The sequence below is a fragment of the Myxocyprinus asiaticus genome, chromosome 12, assembly GCF_019703515.2.
Source record: "Myxocyprinus asiaticus isolate MX2 ecotype Aquarium Trade chromosome 12, UBuf_Myxa_2, whole genome shotgun sequence".
Taxonomy (NCBI): domain Eukaryota; kingdom Metazoa; phylum Chordata; class Actinopteri; order Cypriniformes; family Catostomidae; genus Myxocyprinus; species Myxocyprinus asiaticus.
This window is the reverse complement of record NC_059355.1, coordinates 47,630,203-47,647,254: the sequence shown is the minus strand read 5'-3', so window position 1 is coordinate 47,647,254 and position 17,052 is coordinate 47,630,203. Positions and strand designations below refer to the sequence as shown.

Genomic DNA, 17,052 nt, shown 5'->3' with positions numbered 1-17,052 from the left:
AACCTTCATTTAAAAACTGCATTTTGTGTTTACTTGTGTTATCTTTGACTAATATTTAAACTTGTTTGATGATCTGAAACATTTAAGTGTGACAAACATGCAAAAAAATAAGAAATCAGGAAGGGGGCAAACACTTTCACACCACTGTACATCAGAGAGAGAAGGAAAAATGTCAACTTGCTGCTGTGCACAAAAATGGTCATCTTCATCCTTGTCTCCTCTTCATCTCTGACACCCAAGGGCACTCTCGCCCGCACCACACGTTGTGTAGCATTGCTGTTACCGTTATCACTTTTGGGAGTAAAGAGCAGTCCTCCCTTTGATTGGTGAATGTCCCTAAAGCGCAGCTTCCACGCATCTCCTTATTTTGCGCTCCGCAATATCGGTGAACCTCGTTATATTCAATTAATGCTCGTCATTGGCAGGACCATACACAGGGCCTCCGCTGTCTTCACTGATCCTGGAAACTTTCATCTCGACCAACAGAGAAATTTGTGAAAAAGAAATATTAAAATTGAACACCTGATGAACGAAGCAGTGATTGTGTAAAATAAATAGATCGTTCTACACAATTTCAAAAAAATATGTAATTGTGTAATTAGGTTAAATGTGTTTAAACACGTCCAGAAAGGTAAATTACAAAAGTTTATAAAGTTACGCACAAATATAATGAAGTTACACTGACAAGCAGCACTATACGGTCACATTTCAGAACCTTGCACATGGGCAGCGACTCAAGAAGCACTTAAAAGCACATCCTTGAGTGTTTATGTTAAGCTCCATTAGATCTGCAGTGGCTGTGAGGCTGCAGTGCCCTTCTACTGCAGCACTCATGAGACCTACAGATCAATACAGCCAAGGACACTCAACACTGCATCCGTTTTTGTATGAAAAACATGCAAGACACTCAACAGAAAACACCCTTAAAGCACAATAAGCGTAGTCCATGTGACTCATGCACTATATTCAAATTCTTCTCAAGCCATGTGATAGCTTTGTGTGAGAAAAAGACTGAAATTTAAGCCGTTATTCAATTAAAAGCTCCCCCTCCACCTCAGCTCTCAGAATTTGAGCGAACTGTTCCTTTAAATGCATTCCACCCTCCAAACCATCAGATTTTGTGTTGACCTGCTAATGACAAACTTTTCGCTGGATCAAGCTACCTCCAGATTTCTTGGAGTAATCTACTTAACTGGCCTAATTCTCCATTTATAAACATCTAAATGACATAGTTTGGCCATTATGTCCCATGTTTAAGAGGTTTTGCTGCTCCTGAAAATGCAAGAGTTGCAGGATTATGATCAGCTGAGCCCAGGGTTGATAAATAATTCAGATCTTTCAGTTAACGGATCAGAGTAGCAAATGATCCTCGGTGCCCGCATACAAATATACGTCACATGTAGTATAACTTGAGCCATGCTTAAATGCTGCATCATGCATTTGTTTTGTGATTTAAAGGGACAGTACACCCAAAAAATGAATTTCTCTCATGATGTTGTTCCAAGCCTGTATGAAACCTGTATTTATTTCTTTAGTGGAACACAAAAGATGATGTTAAGCAGAATGACAGCCTCATTCATCATACACTTTCAGTGTATGGACAAAAGATGCAATGAAAGTGAATGGTGACTGAGGCTAACATTCTGCTGAACACCTCCTTTTATGTTCCACAGAGGAAAGAAAGTAATATGGGTTTAGAACAATATGAGGGTGAGTAAATTATGACAGAAATGTTAATTTTTGGGTGAACTATCCCTTTAAGAGGGTGCAAAATCTCTCCAGTTTCTCTGTAAAGTCCTCAAAGATGCTATATGCAATAGCATACACTTTTTCTGCTAATTAGGTTTTAAAATTTGAGTTGCAGATGATGTGGCAACACATAACTCCCAGACCAAACCTTTTCAGGCCTATTCAGAGCAAATGCAGGATATTAAAAACACCACACAAAAGATACTTTTATTTTCCATCACCACCCATATGAAACGGGCTATAAATGAATCATATAAGATGGACATTACAAGTCATTTACAGTAGATCTACCTCCTTTGTCAACAGTAGATTTGTTAATGTTCTGCTATACAGTTGTGCTCAAAAGTTTGCATACCCTTGGAGAACTGGTAATATGTGTACAATTTTTAAAGAAAACATAAGTGAACATTTCTTTTATTTCTTATGGGATTCATATTCAGCTGTAGGTTATAACAGAATGGCACAATCATAAAACAAAACATGGCAACAAAGAAAAAAATGAAATGACCCCTGTTCAAAAGTCTGCATACCCTTAGTTCTTAATACTGTGTATTGCCCCCTTTAGCATCAATGACAGCGTGCAGTCTTTTGTAATAGTTGTCTATGAGGCCCCAAATTCTTGCAGGTGGTATAGCTGCCCATTCGTCTTGGCAAAATGCCTCCAGGTCACGCAAAGTCTTTGTCGTCTTGCATGAACCGCACATTTGAGATCTCCCCAGAGTGGCTCGATGATATAAAGGTCAGGAGATTGTGATGGCCAAGTTGACCCTCCAGTGGTTACAGCAGGATAAAGGTGAAGGTTCTGGAGTGGCCTTGTGCTTAGGGTTATTGTCGTGCTGGAAAGCCCAAGAGCATCCCATGCACAGCTTTCGTGCAGAATGCAAATTGTCTGCCAGTATTTTCTGATAACATTTATTCATCTTTCCATCAGTTCTCACAAGATTCCCCGTGCCTTTAGAGCTCACACCCCCTCAAAACATCAGTGAGCCACCACCATGCTTCACAGTGGGGATGGTATTCTTTTCACTATAGGCCTTGTTGACCCCTCTCCAAACATAGCGCTTATGGTTGTGAACATAAAGCTCTATTTTGGTCTCGTCACTCCAAATTACAGTGTGCCAGAAGCTGTGAGGCGTGTCAAGGTGTTGTCAGGCATATTGTAACCAGGCTTTTTTGTGGCACTGGCAGAGTAAAGGCTTCTTTTTGGCAACTCGACCATGCAGCTCATTTTTGTTCAAGTATTGTGGAGCACAATCAAGTATTGTGCTCCTTGAAACAACCACACTGTCTTTTTCCAGAGCAGCCTGTATTTCTCCTGAGGTTACCTGTGGGTTTTTCTTTGTATCCTGAACAATTCTTCTGGCAGTTGTGGCTGAAATCTTTCTTGGTCTACCTGACCTTGGCTTGGTATCAAGAGATCCCTGAATTTTCCACTTAATAAGTGATTGAACAGTACTGATTGGCATTTAAGGCTTTGGATATCTTTTTATATCCATTTCCATATTTATAAAAGTTCCATTACCTTGTTACACAGGTCTTTTGACAGTTCTTTTGTGTTCCCCATGGCTCAGTATCTAGCCTGCTCAGCGCATCCACGTGAGAGCTAACAAACTCACTGACTATTTATACACAGGCACTAATTGCAATTTAAAAAGCCACAGGTGTGGGAAATTAACCTTTAATTGCCATTTAAACCTGTGTGTGTCACCCTGTGTGTCTGTAACAAGGACAAACATTCAAGGGTATGTAAACTTTTGATCAGGGCCATTTGGGTGATTTCTGTTATCATTATGATTTAAAAAGGAGCCAAAACAACTATGTGATGATAAATGGCTTCATATGATCACTATCCTTAAATAAAAGACTTTTTGCATGATCAGTCATATTTTCAAAATCAATGCCAAAATTTCACAATTTCTGCCAGGGTATGTAAACTTTTGAACACAACTGTATATCTCATAATGTACTGTAGGTTTCATGATTAAAACCACTCAGAACACCTTAACAACCTAGCAGTGCCCTGACAACCACCCACAACATGCTAACATTGTGGCTCACATTCACATTTTCTTAAAATCTGGCATATTATTTAATTATAGATACAATCCAAACCATGTTATGTATCCTAGAAGTTTTTGGCTGATTCTTGGGGGCTGTTAAGATCGAATGTGTTGCGATACTATAACAAAAAAAAACAAACAAAAAAAAAAGCTAGACGCAGCACAACAGAACAGAACGTAGATGTGTTGAGAAGCAGCTTTTAAAAGTAAAATTTCTTTTTTTTTTTTTTAAACTTGACAGTATCTAAAAAAATCTTTACAAAAGCAGTTGTAGACATTCACCAAGAATGTTTACATTAAAAAACTATTTACGCAAAAGCATGTTAGGTCTGGACGGTCACTTAAGGCTGAAACCTGCTCTACGCAAGTACGTGAACGAAGACCCTTTTAGCTATACAAGCTCGATTTCATGCGTAGTTGCATTCCACAATGCATTCCCAGTGTTAGCTAGTTTAATGTGAACTGTTCGCATTTACATTCTCTTTCAAGTCAACTACTGTCATGGCCGCACAACAGTTTCAAGAGAAAATTGCTGAGCAAGTAAGGTAAAGTTAATATATTTATAGCACCTTACCAGAAAAACACCACATCCAGATACTTAAGTAACTCTATCGCCCCTTTGAGTACTGAGGTTTGTTCCCGCCACGATAATACAATTACACACCTTAAGCATATTCAACCGGCCATCGGTTTGGCCAAGCACTCGCATCTGCACTCACGCACTTGCGCAGAGTATGTTTTAGCCTTCATAAGCAGTTTAGACCGAACATGTTCTTGCGTTACATTCGAAAAAAAAGCTAGCCGCAGCACAATAAATATAACAGAATGCTGATGTATCGAGACATGCTAATAGTTTTATTTTCCAGCCTTTCAATAAGGAGCATATAACCTAAATAAGTGCGAACTCCGAGTGGTGTACCTCAGTGTAGTCATCGACACTCATCTATTCGAAGTCAGTCTACTCGACTGTCTTCACCCGTTCCATAAAATGTGCGTCCATAGACAAGATCCACGCAATCCATTTGACACTAAATAATGTCTTTTGATATACTTTGTTCTTTTCTTTTCTTTTTTTTTCAATTTGAAATGCCCAATTCCCACTACTTAGTAGGTCCTTGTAGTGGCACAGTTACTCAACTCAATCTGGGTGGTGGAGGACAAGTCTCAGTTGCCTCCGCTTCTGAGAGTCAATCCATGCATCTTATTACGTGGCTCGCTGTGCATGACACCGTGGAGACTCCCAGCATGTGGAGACTCATGCTACTCTCCGCAATCCATGCACAACTTACCACACGCCCCATTGAGAGCGAGAACCCCTAAATGCGACCACAAGGAGGTTGCCTCGTGTGACTCTACCCTCCCTAGCAACCGGGCCAATTTGGTCGCTTAGGATACCTGGCTGGAGTCACTCAGCACGCCCTAGATTCAAACTCGTGACTCCAGGAGTGGTACTCAGCGTCAATACTCACTGAGCTACCCAGGCCCCATTATACTTTGTCCTTTACTGTCAGTTGATGATCAAAAACAACACTGCACGGATGCCATTCGACCAAAACATTTGAACAAGAGACAGTACTCTTATATCACTTGTTCTACATATTAAATGTAAATTTGTATTTAAAATTAGGTATGTAAAACGACAAACATGTAACAACTAAAACATGAAACACTTGTTCACCTAGCTACTGTTTATATCATGGCACAGCGTCAGCACCCAAACTCAATGATGCTGTGTCAGGCTGGTTGGGATGCTCAGACAACAGAAAAATGTTCTGAAAGTGCAACAGAGTCACAGTGTGTACACTTTTCAGAGAAACCAACCTACAAATGGCTTACTTATAGTTGTCTCTGCTAAATTGAGATAGGAGAAAGTATTTTAACTCACTTCTAATAAAGGTAAAGAATTTTGCTAGATGCTAAGGATCACATGCACAAACACAAACACATGGGTATTAATATTTGTCCCAAAAGAAATTTCTAAAAGAAGGGGGATATGTTCCTACTAGTTATACTCATGGCTACACCCTTGTTCGATACTGTGGTCAGGCAAGGGGCCAAATGCCTTTTAAAAGCTGCTCAGCAAACAGTGAACTGGCTCCCACCCACCGCAGGAATGAATCCATACCATTGATCAGGCTGATGAAAATTAAACAGTCTGAGGCCAGCAGATATCAGTAGCTGAAATGATCAATGCTGAGGCTCATACCTGAATGGCTACTGTTAGCAAGCCTAGTATTAATAAATACAATCTTAAAGTGGCACCAATGCAATGATGTTGCATATGATTCTATTCTATTCTGATCTGTTATCTTCTGTTGCGTTCTGTTATATATCACTCTATTCTGTTCTGTTCTATTCTATTCCCTTCTGGTCTGTTCTATTCCATGTTTTATTTCCTATTTTATTTGTTCTGCTCTATTCTATTCAGTTCTATTCTATTCTACTATATTCTATTCTATTGTACCCTATCATTGTCTTCACTGTTCTTTTCTGTTCTCTTCTGTTCTATTCCTTTCTTTGCTATTCTAATCCATTGTACTCTGTGCTGCTCTATTCTGTTCTAATCCATGTTATTCTATTCTTCTCTTCTCTGTTCTATTTTATTGTATCCTATCTGTTCTACTTTCTTCTTGTCTTCACTGTTCTGTTCTATTCTAATCTATTCTGCTCTTTTAATTATATTCTATTCAATTCTGTTCTGTTATACTATTCTAATCTATTCGGGTCTGTTCCATCATGTTCAATTTAATTCTGTTCTATTCTATTCCATCTGTTCTCTTCTGCTCTATACTATTCAGTTCTATTCTACTCTACTCTGTTCTATATTCTACTGTATCTGTTGTACTCTATTCTAGTCTTCACTGTTCGATTATATTCCATTCTGTGCCATTTTAATCCATTCTGCTCTGTTATTCTGTTCTTCTCTGTTCTATTCTATTTTATCCTATCTGTTCTACTCTCTACTAGTCTTCACTGTTCTGTTCTATTATAATCAATTCTCCTCTATTTTGTTCTTTTATTCTATTTAATGATATTATTTTCTATTCTATTCTATTTTATTCTTCTCTGCTCTGTTCTATTCTATTGTATCCTATCTGTTGTATATTTTAGACTGTTCTTTTCTATTTTTTTCTCTGTTCTAATCTATTCTGTTCTGATCTGTTCTCTTCCATTTCATTCTATTCCATTCAGTTATATTCCTTTCTGTTCTATTCTGTTGTTTTATTCCACTATTCTATTCTTCTATTCTATTCCATTCTGGTCTGTTCTATCATGTTCTGTTCTATTCATCACTATTCTGTTCTGTTCCATTCTATTCATCTCTGCTCTGTTATATTCTACTTTATCCAATCTGTTGACTATTTTGGTCTTCAGTGTTCTGTTCTATTCTATTTTTCTCTGATCTATACTATTTTGTTCTGTTATCTTCCATTTTATTCTTTTTGTTATTAATAGAATATTATATACACCTCACACTGCATATAACCACATTCAATAGATATTTGACAAAGGTTTGCATTTGATTTTAACTTTCAGGCAGTTTGATAGCTATCTCTATCCTATGAATCTAGCTCAGCACCATTTAATTACACTGACTAATTTCCAAAAGATGAGCATCAGCGATTTACTTTGCTAATGTCTTTCCAGTTTCACATGAGTTCAAACTCAGTTCACACTAACAGTGGCCTTTTTCTTTACTCTTTGAAGTCCAATTTTCCCCCATGACCTGAAGAAAAATTCAAAGGGCCCTCTTCTCTTCAGTGCCTAAATAACCATATTAACGTTTGGTTGCTTTTCCTGTCTCTCACAGCAGGCTCATTGATCAGAGGGAGTCATTTCAAACCGAAAACGTAGTCTTAGAGCAGCTCACTGCAAACCACATACTAATGAAACTATAATAAATGAACCATACCACCATAAAATGAGCAGTCAGCATCAACCAACAAATTAGCTTTAAGGCCTTTAGATTATTTTCAGGTTCTTTTATGTATAATGGACCCTTATATTTCACTCACACTTTCACTTGTGCATCTATACATCACAAATATCCACAACAAATTTCTTTGTTCTAGTTCAGTGCATCCATGTGTGAAATACAGAGGATGAGGCAGCAAAAAGCATCCATTTCAAAAACTGCATTCAAACACACCCACACACATGGCTATGAGTGTAGTGCTAATAGTGGCAAAGTGACAGGATCTGTCATTTATTTATTTATTCAAATAAAAAACATTTATCACAGAGTGTTGTTATCTATCTTTTAAATCTTCCTTGACTTGAAGGGATTTACTCACTCTCATGTTGTTCCAAACCTGTGACTGACGTGGAACACAACAAGAAAGACATTAGACACATTGTTAGCCTTAGTCACCATTCTTTTTCATTGCCTCACCTTTCCATACAATGAAAGGGAATGTAAATGAGACTGTTTGTGTTTGGAACAACATGAGGCGAGTAAAAAATGACAGAATTTGTATTTTTGGGTGAACTATCCATTTAAATGTGAAGTTTCATAACTGCTAAGGTATAATTTTTATTTATCTATTTTATTAAAAATTAAATTAAAGATGGTCACACACTGGACATCATACTGCAGCTTAGAAAGGATTCCTAACTCATTTATATCTTGGAGGCAAGCATTCCCACAGGCAAAGGTCCAACTATATTCCGAATATTCACCAATACAGCTTAATCTTAAGTCATTAAGTCATCAACCAGCCAAGATTTACTCTAAATCTCAGCTCAGTATACTACAGAGGAACGTTTAATTGCTCAGAGGTTGCGCTTTCATAGCTCATGAGATTTAGGGCCCCATTTTAAGAGTGCTAGCACTAAGCATAGTGCTATGTGATCCGTCATGTGTGCAAAGTCAGTGGGCATGCCCATGAAGTTTTGGTATTTTCGTGCAAGCATGCGCCAAGTCTAGGCGCAAGTGGGTTTGGAGAAATTGCACGTGCAAAACACTAATGGGCTGGGTCAAGTGCAATTTCATTCTGAGGTTGGTAGTGTAAATGGAGCACAAACACCTAACCCCCCTGACAGAAATATCTAATAATCTGCATTAAGCTTCAAATAATGTCCCACTCGACATCATTTCATTATTCCTGAGGCAAAGCTATACATTTTCGGAGATTGAGAAACTGAAGCTGGTTTATTTATAGCAGATCTTTGTAGACTCAGTATTTCATTGCCATCTTACTCTCTCAAACACTTAGCCTCAATCAATACGTCCTACTATCCAAGTCTTCAATTTCTTTGCCTCCATCTCACAGACAAACAGAAACTTGGGCAAGATTGCATGAATGATCAATGCAGGGTCTGTGTGTATGAGGATTTGTATGTGTGGTTGGTAAGGTCACACAGCAGATGAAATCCACACTAGCTCAGACACACATGAGAATCTGTTCAAAAAGCCAGCCAGCCTCCTGGTAATACGACACTGGAGAGCTGCAGCAGATGAGATCTTGTTGCATGGATTCTCTGAGACTTCGAAGAACAGCGTATCTATGAGCTACAGGAACCCATGGGTAAAGCAGTTCTTCACCAGGAATTCTGCTATTAAACATTTTTTTAATTAAGTAGAAATTGATCAATTAAGTTTTAATCGATAAACCATTGATCAACTACCTCAGAGCTCGCTGTAGATCTGTCCTCAAAGGTGTATAAATTATCATTAAAAATCAATTAATCTATGGAGAAAATGAATAGGATTTTAACCAGAACCAGACTGTTGCACTCTATTGGTAGTCAGACAAAGGTGGTATTAAGGAGAGGGTCATTCTCATTCAAGAGAGCATTTTATTGGACAAAAATTTGCAAATGCCCCAAACGAGTGCAAGATGAGTCATCTATATATTTATGGTCTGTTTTCCTGGAAAAGAAAGACTGTAAAAGAAATGTGTCTCTCTGCTAAAAGCACAACCCAATTGCAAAAAAGTTGGGACAGTATGGAAAATGCTAATAAAAAGTGTTTTTTAAATTCGATTCACCATCTACTATATCGAAAGCACTACAACACATTATTTGATGTTGTACCTTGTGAATTTAAAATGTACACACACACACACTCTTCAAATCAGATGATTGCAACACGCTCCAAAAAAAGTTGAGACGGGCAATTTAGGACTGAAAACAATCTGAAAATTTGAAATAAGGTGATGTGAAACAGGAGATTTTAAACAGGTGAGGCAATCATGTTAGTGTATATAAGGAGCCTCCCTAAAAAAAGCCTAGTCCTTCAAGGGCAAAGATGTGTCGAGGCTCAACAGATGCATCAGCAAATAATCCAGTGCTTTGAGAACAATGTTCACCAAAGATAAATTGGAAGGATTTTGGGCATTTCACCCTCTACAGTGCACAATATAGTTAAAACATTCAAGGAATCTGGTCAAACTTGGTGCATAAAGGGAAAGGCCAAAAACCACTTCTGAATATGCGTGATATATGGTCCCTCAGATGTCTTAAACCGCCATGCGTTTGTAATGGATATCATGGGCACGGGAATACTTCTGTAAACCTTTGTCAGTCAACACCATTTGCCGTAGCATCCACAGATGCAAGTTAAGGCTTTACCATGCAAAAGAAGAAGCCATACATCAACACTGTCCAGAAGCACTGGCGACTTCTCTGGGGTCGGTTTCATCTGAGATGGAAAGTAGAACAGTGGAATCGTGTTTTGTGGTCTGACGAGTCCACATTTCAAATAGTTTTTGGTAAAAACGGCCGTTGTGTTCTCCGGGCCAAAGAGGAAAAGGACCAACCAAGCTGTTATCAGCGTCAGGTCCAAAAGCCAGTGTCTGTATGGGCCAGGGTTGTGTCAGTGCCCATGGCATGGGTAACTTAAACATCTGTGAGGGCACCATTAATGCAGAAAGATATGTACAAATTTTGGAGCAACATATGCTGCAATGCAGGCACTGTCTTTGTCCCTGCATTTTCCAGTAGGACAACTTCAAACCACATACTGGCCGGATTACAAGAGCATGGTTGGGTAAGCAGTAGGGTTGCTCCGATACCAGAATTTTGGCTTCAGTACGATATCAGTGCTGGTAACTCGGTATCGATACTAAATTGATACTATAAATAAACAAATAAAAAGCCTCAGATTTTTGATGAAATTACACAGAAACATTTAATACTACATAATTGTTATTATGAGTATTATTGCTACTTTTTGAATATTATATTTTTATACAGTAGTTATGTTTTTCTGTCTTCAATTTCACGCAACCATTTGAAGAGCTTTCACGTTAGTGGGATTTTTATTTTGACAGACCTTTGAGTTCTTCCTGTTTTGACGGGTTATTTATATCAAGCTTCCCATTAATGTTGGGATAATCCCGTCACGACCTTCGATCTGAAATATCAGAGCTGCACCCGTGGACTTCATTTAAGTGTTAACAGCCATTTATACTCTTAACACACTGCATGACAATTAAGCACCAGCAGTGTATGTTGCGTTTGTGCGAGTGTGTGCACATGCGTGCGTCCGTGTGTAGGAATCATATGACAGAGCATAGCGGCACCTCTTGTTCATTCTGTAGCGTGCAGCTCATGTGACTGTATATTATTTAATTAAATTACATCCTTCTGCTGTTTAATGATCACACTTGACCATATCCAGAGGTTTTTTTATATATTTTTTTTTTTTCCAAATTGTCATTGATTTCATCTCAAATTTGTCACATCTCATATCATTTTGTTAACGACAGCATACTATAATATGGTTTCTAAATTAGTAACAAGATGATATTGTTCCATTTTAATTTTTTGGGTATCGCGATACTTTTTTGGTACCGGTAAACTGTGAAACCCTAGTAAGCAGAGAGTGCGGGTGCTAGATTGGCCTGCCTGCAGTCCTGGCCCGTCTCCAATCCTAAATTTACCAGCAGCCATATTACCCTGTAGCTCAAGACTGGTTACCCAATGAAGCGAAGCAGCGTTGAGCCTGGTCGGTACCTGGATGGGAGACCTGGGAAAACTAAGGTTGCTGTTGGAAGAGGTATTAGTGAGTCTAGCAGGGGGTGCTCACCCTGTGATGTGTGATCCCCAGTGATGGGGACACTATACTGAAAAAAGGCACTGTCTTTCGAATGAGGTGTTAAACTGAGGTCCTAACTCTTTGTGGTCATTAAAAATCCCAGGGCACTTCTTGTAAAGAGTAGGGGTGTAATCCTGGTGTCCTGGCCAAATTCCCCCATTGGACTTTATCAATCATGGCCTCCTAATAATCCCCATCCATTAATTGGCTCTAGAACTCTCCTGTCCATCGATAACTGGTGTGTGGCGAGTGTACTGGTGCACTATGGCTGCCGTCGCATCATCCAGGTGGATGCTGCTCACTGGTGATGGTGGAGGAGATTCCCCCTATACTATGTAAAGTGCTTTTAGTGTTATGTCAGGAAAAGTGCTATATAAATCAAACATACATTTATTCAAAATATAACATTCATTCAATTGAGAATGTGTGGTGCATTACGAATGCAAAATACAGCAACAAAGACCCTGTACAATTGCACAGCAGAAGACCTACATAATGGATGAATGGGGAAAAAAAAATAAATTCCACTTACTAAACTTAACAGATTTGTGTCTTCAGTGCCCAAACTCTTAAGTGTTTAGATGTTAGGTAATGTCACACAGTGGTAAACACTTGACCCAACTTTCTGGAGCGTGTTGCAATCATCGGATTACAATGAGTGTATATTTAAAAAAATATATTAAATTCACAAGGTAAAACATAAAATATTGTGTTGTAGTGCTTTCAATATAACACAGGGTGAATCGAATTTACAAATCACTCCTTTTTGTTTTTAATAGCATTTTCCCAACTGTCCCAACTTTTTCGGTACACTAGCATATCAATGGCCTCAAAGCTAACAGCTTTGGTCTAAAAGCCACAACACACCAGTTTTGATTTCATGGGGTCTTTAAGCATATGAACGCTAACACTTCTGGGACCTACAACAAATGCTTATCTCCATCTGACAGGTTTCCAAAACTAACAACAGAAGCGTCTGATGAATTAAAAGAACAGGGATTTGTATTATTATGAGGTTACTGGTTGGAATCCCATGAGGGCAGTAAAGGGGTGAAAGGAATGAGTAACTCGGGTGATAACATTTCCACCCTTTAGCATTACTCTTGACCCCAATTAGCTTAAAGTGAGCAATGACATGCAGCAATGACCCTTCCCAACCCCAGTTCATCCTTCACAATGAACTTGCCTAGATTGATAAAATACAAATGGTTCAATCTGGGTTATCCAATCCAACCAACACAGTTGTTCAAAATGTAGTACCAGCATGCTATACTGCATACTACTGTATGACTGCTTACTGTTTTTCAAAGTATGTGAAAAAGTATGCAATATTCAACAATAAATGTTACAAACTATAACGCTACAACATTGTTGTCTCAAGACCTCACTTCGTTTCGTGTTTAATTCAGCGTATAGGGTCCAGTTATAAAATTCACAAATAAATATGGTTATTTTTGTTTTTCCTAATCCAAGTTTGAGTAAAAAAAAAAAATGCCCTTTGACCATTTTTGGCAGTCCAAATCACATTTGTCACACTGGAAATGGAAGGTAAATGTGTTGATGTTTTGTCAGGTAACCTAAAAATGTGCTTCACGTGGTAACAAAATAAAAATGGTTTTAAAAATGCTATTTAATCTAAATAAATCCAACTAACAAATTAGGTTACACCAAAAAAAGTTGATCAATCAAGCAGGTTTTTTTTTTTTTTCAGTGTAGGTTTTTTGGGTATCCATGCATAAAGAATTAAAATACTACGTATATACACTGTAAAAACAGTTCGAATATGCCATTGCGAAAAGAGCCTATAACATAGACTGTCAGAACAACTCCATGGGTGAGCGATGTACCCAGTCATAGCGATAAAACCACAAAAGCAATCTGTTCATCTAAAAATTAAAATACATTTCCCATTCTTGCCTGAAAATGGCTAACTTCAGCATAGTTTGAAATTTAAATGTATCCTCAGAAGTCTACTGCTTCTGAGATCCTTATCACACTGATGCCAGGAAGTGTTCAGAGCATGAGGATTCTGTATGTACCTTCAGTTCGGTTAAAAGCCTTTTAGGACACACTCTCCTTGGGTGTCAGTCACCATCTGGAGTTAAGAAAGCTTTAGGAGGACAGATATGAGATTCAGAATAAAATATTTCACCACTATCAAGGGGAGCGAGTCCTACACAGTCCAATGAGATACACTAACTGCCTTTATTGAATAAAATGATTGCAAGAACAATAACCCTATAGGTTAAATTCACTTCAAGGAATATTCCAGGTTAAATACAAGTTAAGCTCAATCGACAGCATTTGTGGCATATTGTTGATTACCAAATCTTGTCCCTCCTTTTCTTAAATTTAAATAAGAATTCTGGGTAACAGTGAGGCACTTAAATTGGATGTGAAGGGGACCAATCTGTAAACATTAAAATACATTTCAAAAGAAGGCCTTGGTAGCTCAGCGAGTAAAGATGCTGACTACCACCCCTGGAGTCACAAGTTTGAATCGGTGTACCAAGTGACTCCAGCCAGGTCTCCCAAGCAACCAAATTGGCCCGGTTGCTAGGGAGGGTAGATTCACATGCGGTAACCTCCTCGTGGTCGCTATAATGTGGTTTGCTCTCGGTGGGGCGTGTGGTGAGTTGTGCGTGGATGCGCTACGTCTCCATGGTAACGTGCTCAACAAGCCACATTATAACATGTGCGGATTGACGCAACTGAGATTCGTCCAAGCCACCCAGATTGAGGCGAGTCACTACACCACCATGAGGACCTAGAGCGCCTTGGGAATTGGGCATTCCAAATTGGGGAGAAAAAGGAAGAAAAAAAAATTCAAAAGTATAGCCACAATACTTAAACAATGTGTGTGTTGACATCACTAACCTTCTGTTTAAAGCTATATCCAAATTTACAACTTCATTGCCATGACGACGTAACACTGTGTACTCTAAAAATGATGATTTAAACAACTTTGCAGCTCAAATAATACACAGAATTAATAGAAGTGCTTTGTAAAGCTTTTATAATTTCTGCGTTTAAACCCTCCAGAAATTTGCCCCATTCACTTCCATTGTAAGTGCCTCACTGTAACCTCAATTTTTGCTTTTTCTAAAGACTAGGAACATTTTGTAATTATTTCTTGTGGTAATCATCATTATGCCACAAATGCTGTTGATTGAGCTTAACTTGTATTGAACTTGGAATATTCCTTTAAGAAGCAAACATTCAGTAGGTATTAAGACTTTAATTTCTCTTTAATATCTTATTTAGATAATTGATCTTTCAAGTGGGGGTATCATGGTGGCTCATAGGGTAGCGCTGTCACCTCACAACAAGAAGGTCCCTGGTTTGAGTCCCAGCTCAACCAGGGCCCTTCTGTGTGTAGTTTGCATGTTCTCCCAGTGTTTGCGTAGGTTTCCTCCAGGTGCTCCAGTTTCCCCCCCAGTCCAAAACACATGCAGGTTAAGTGAACTGAAAACTCTAAATTGCCCGAAGCTGTGATTGAGAGTGTGAATGTATGTCTGTGTGTGTTGCCCTGTGATGGACTGGCCACCTGTATACTGATAAAATGTATAGCTTTCCTTGAATGCACTAAGTAAAGCATCCAAGTCAAATATAAAAAAAGAATAAATATCTCAGAGATAAATACTAACATCAGGGGGCTTTATAGAATCTATAACACAAGGAATGCTTGTATTCCCCATTAAACTAAACACAGAAATCAGAACGTTGTCCCTGCGGATGACAGTTAAAATAACAGATCACCCAGTACTATAGAGGACATGAAGGGACATGAATTCAGGACCTTGGACAGTTCAAGACCCTCCAAGGGGAGGATTTCACCTTTGACTTCTGCTAAAGTAGTATAAAGGACATCTGTGAATAAACAGTTAATTTAACAGTGTAGTTGGGATTTAGACTTACACACTTATGTGGATATATGCTGTTGGTGGAGACAGCTGGCACACCAATGCACGATCAAACTAAATGATAGTGAGACAACCACTAGGCATTTAATCAAATAGCACACTAGGTGTAATGATTAATCTACTTTACTGCTACTGGGTTATTAAAACAATCCTTTTACGTTTATCATGCAAGGACATTGTGAAGTTACCCAGAACTCCCCGGGGAACAACAGTGATTGCCTTCACTAAAATAGTCCATTGTGAGGTCTGCGTTGCGGTAACAGGTGTCCTAAATTGGCTTCCTAATTCACATGCTCATTGAAATGCTGCTGGAGACAGTAGTGGTTAACACTTCTCCAATGCATTTTGTATTTCTTAAAGAAATATAACGTACACTTAGCCTTACAAAAAAGCACTGTGGTGGTACCATGGTACAATGAAAGCATCAGATGAATACACGTATTGAAATGATTAGTCATACAGTACTGTATTCACCATGGTATTTACATCGGTACTAAAAGGTACTTGACAGAATACAATGGTAATACTATAGTACATGTTCGGTAGTATATGAGATCAGGCTGCAACCTACTGTGATTGTTACAATTATGGTATCAGATAATACCATTTTGATTTATATGATGCTCCAAGGTATTTTAAAGAATACCATTATACTACCATGGTACTTTTTGGTAGATTTTGTTAATGGTAGGACTCAATTATGAAATAAACTATATTCATGTACTTATATATGGTGATAGTGGATTTATATGGTCCTCTAAAGTGCTTAAAAGAATATGATGGAAAAAGGGTATTAACAGCATACTTTTTCACACTTTAGTATTTAAGTAAAGAAACCTGCACCACATTCAAAAACTTTTTTGTTTGTCTTATTATTCTATACATGAATGATTTATAGCCTATTCTATAAACAAACATTAGCCAAACATTAAAGCAGTTCAAGTCACTGTAATATGGCTTAATCTCAATGTTTAACTATAAATAGCCTTTTAAGAAGTTAAACAATTCCAGTGCATTATAATTTGCCATATGCACATAACGCAACAGATGTGTCATATGAAGAATGCAACTGAACCACATGCATATTAAGAAGACTGTAAGAAGAACCGTAGCGTGCATTTAAATGACATTACCCGACACAAAACATGTCAATTCACATTTAGGCTATTCGATAATACCAAAGCCAAACATTGAGACATACCAAAGAGAGATTTGAATGAGAATCCACGCTCCTCTGAGATCTACACGGTTCCTCCACTTAAGTGAAGCTCAAGAACGT

At 38.3% G+C, this 17,052-nt stretch overlaps 1 protein-coding gene across 1 annotated transcript in view; it reads right to left on the bottom strand.

Moving 5' to 3' along the window:
• The window catches only part of LOC127448964 (protein kinase C and casein kinase substrate in neurons protein 1-like), a 39,186-nt gene extending 22,134 nt beyond the window's left edge, over window positions 1-17,052 (bottom strand). The window contains exon 1 of the mRNA XM_051711972.1: window positions 16,975-17,052. The gene's annotated coding sequence lies outside the window, so the exon portion shown is untranslated. The remainder of the gene's footprint in view (window positions 1-16,974) is intronic.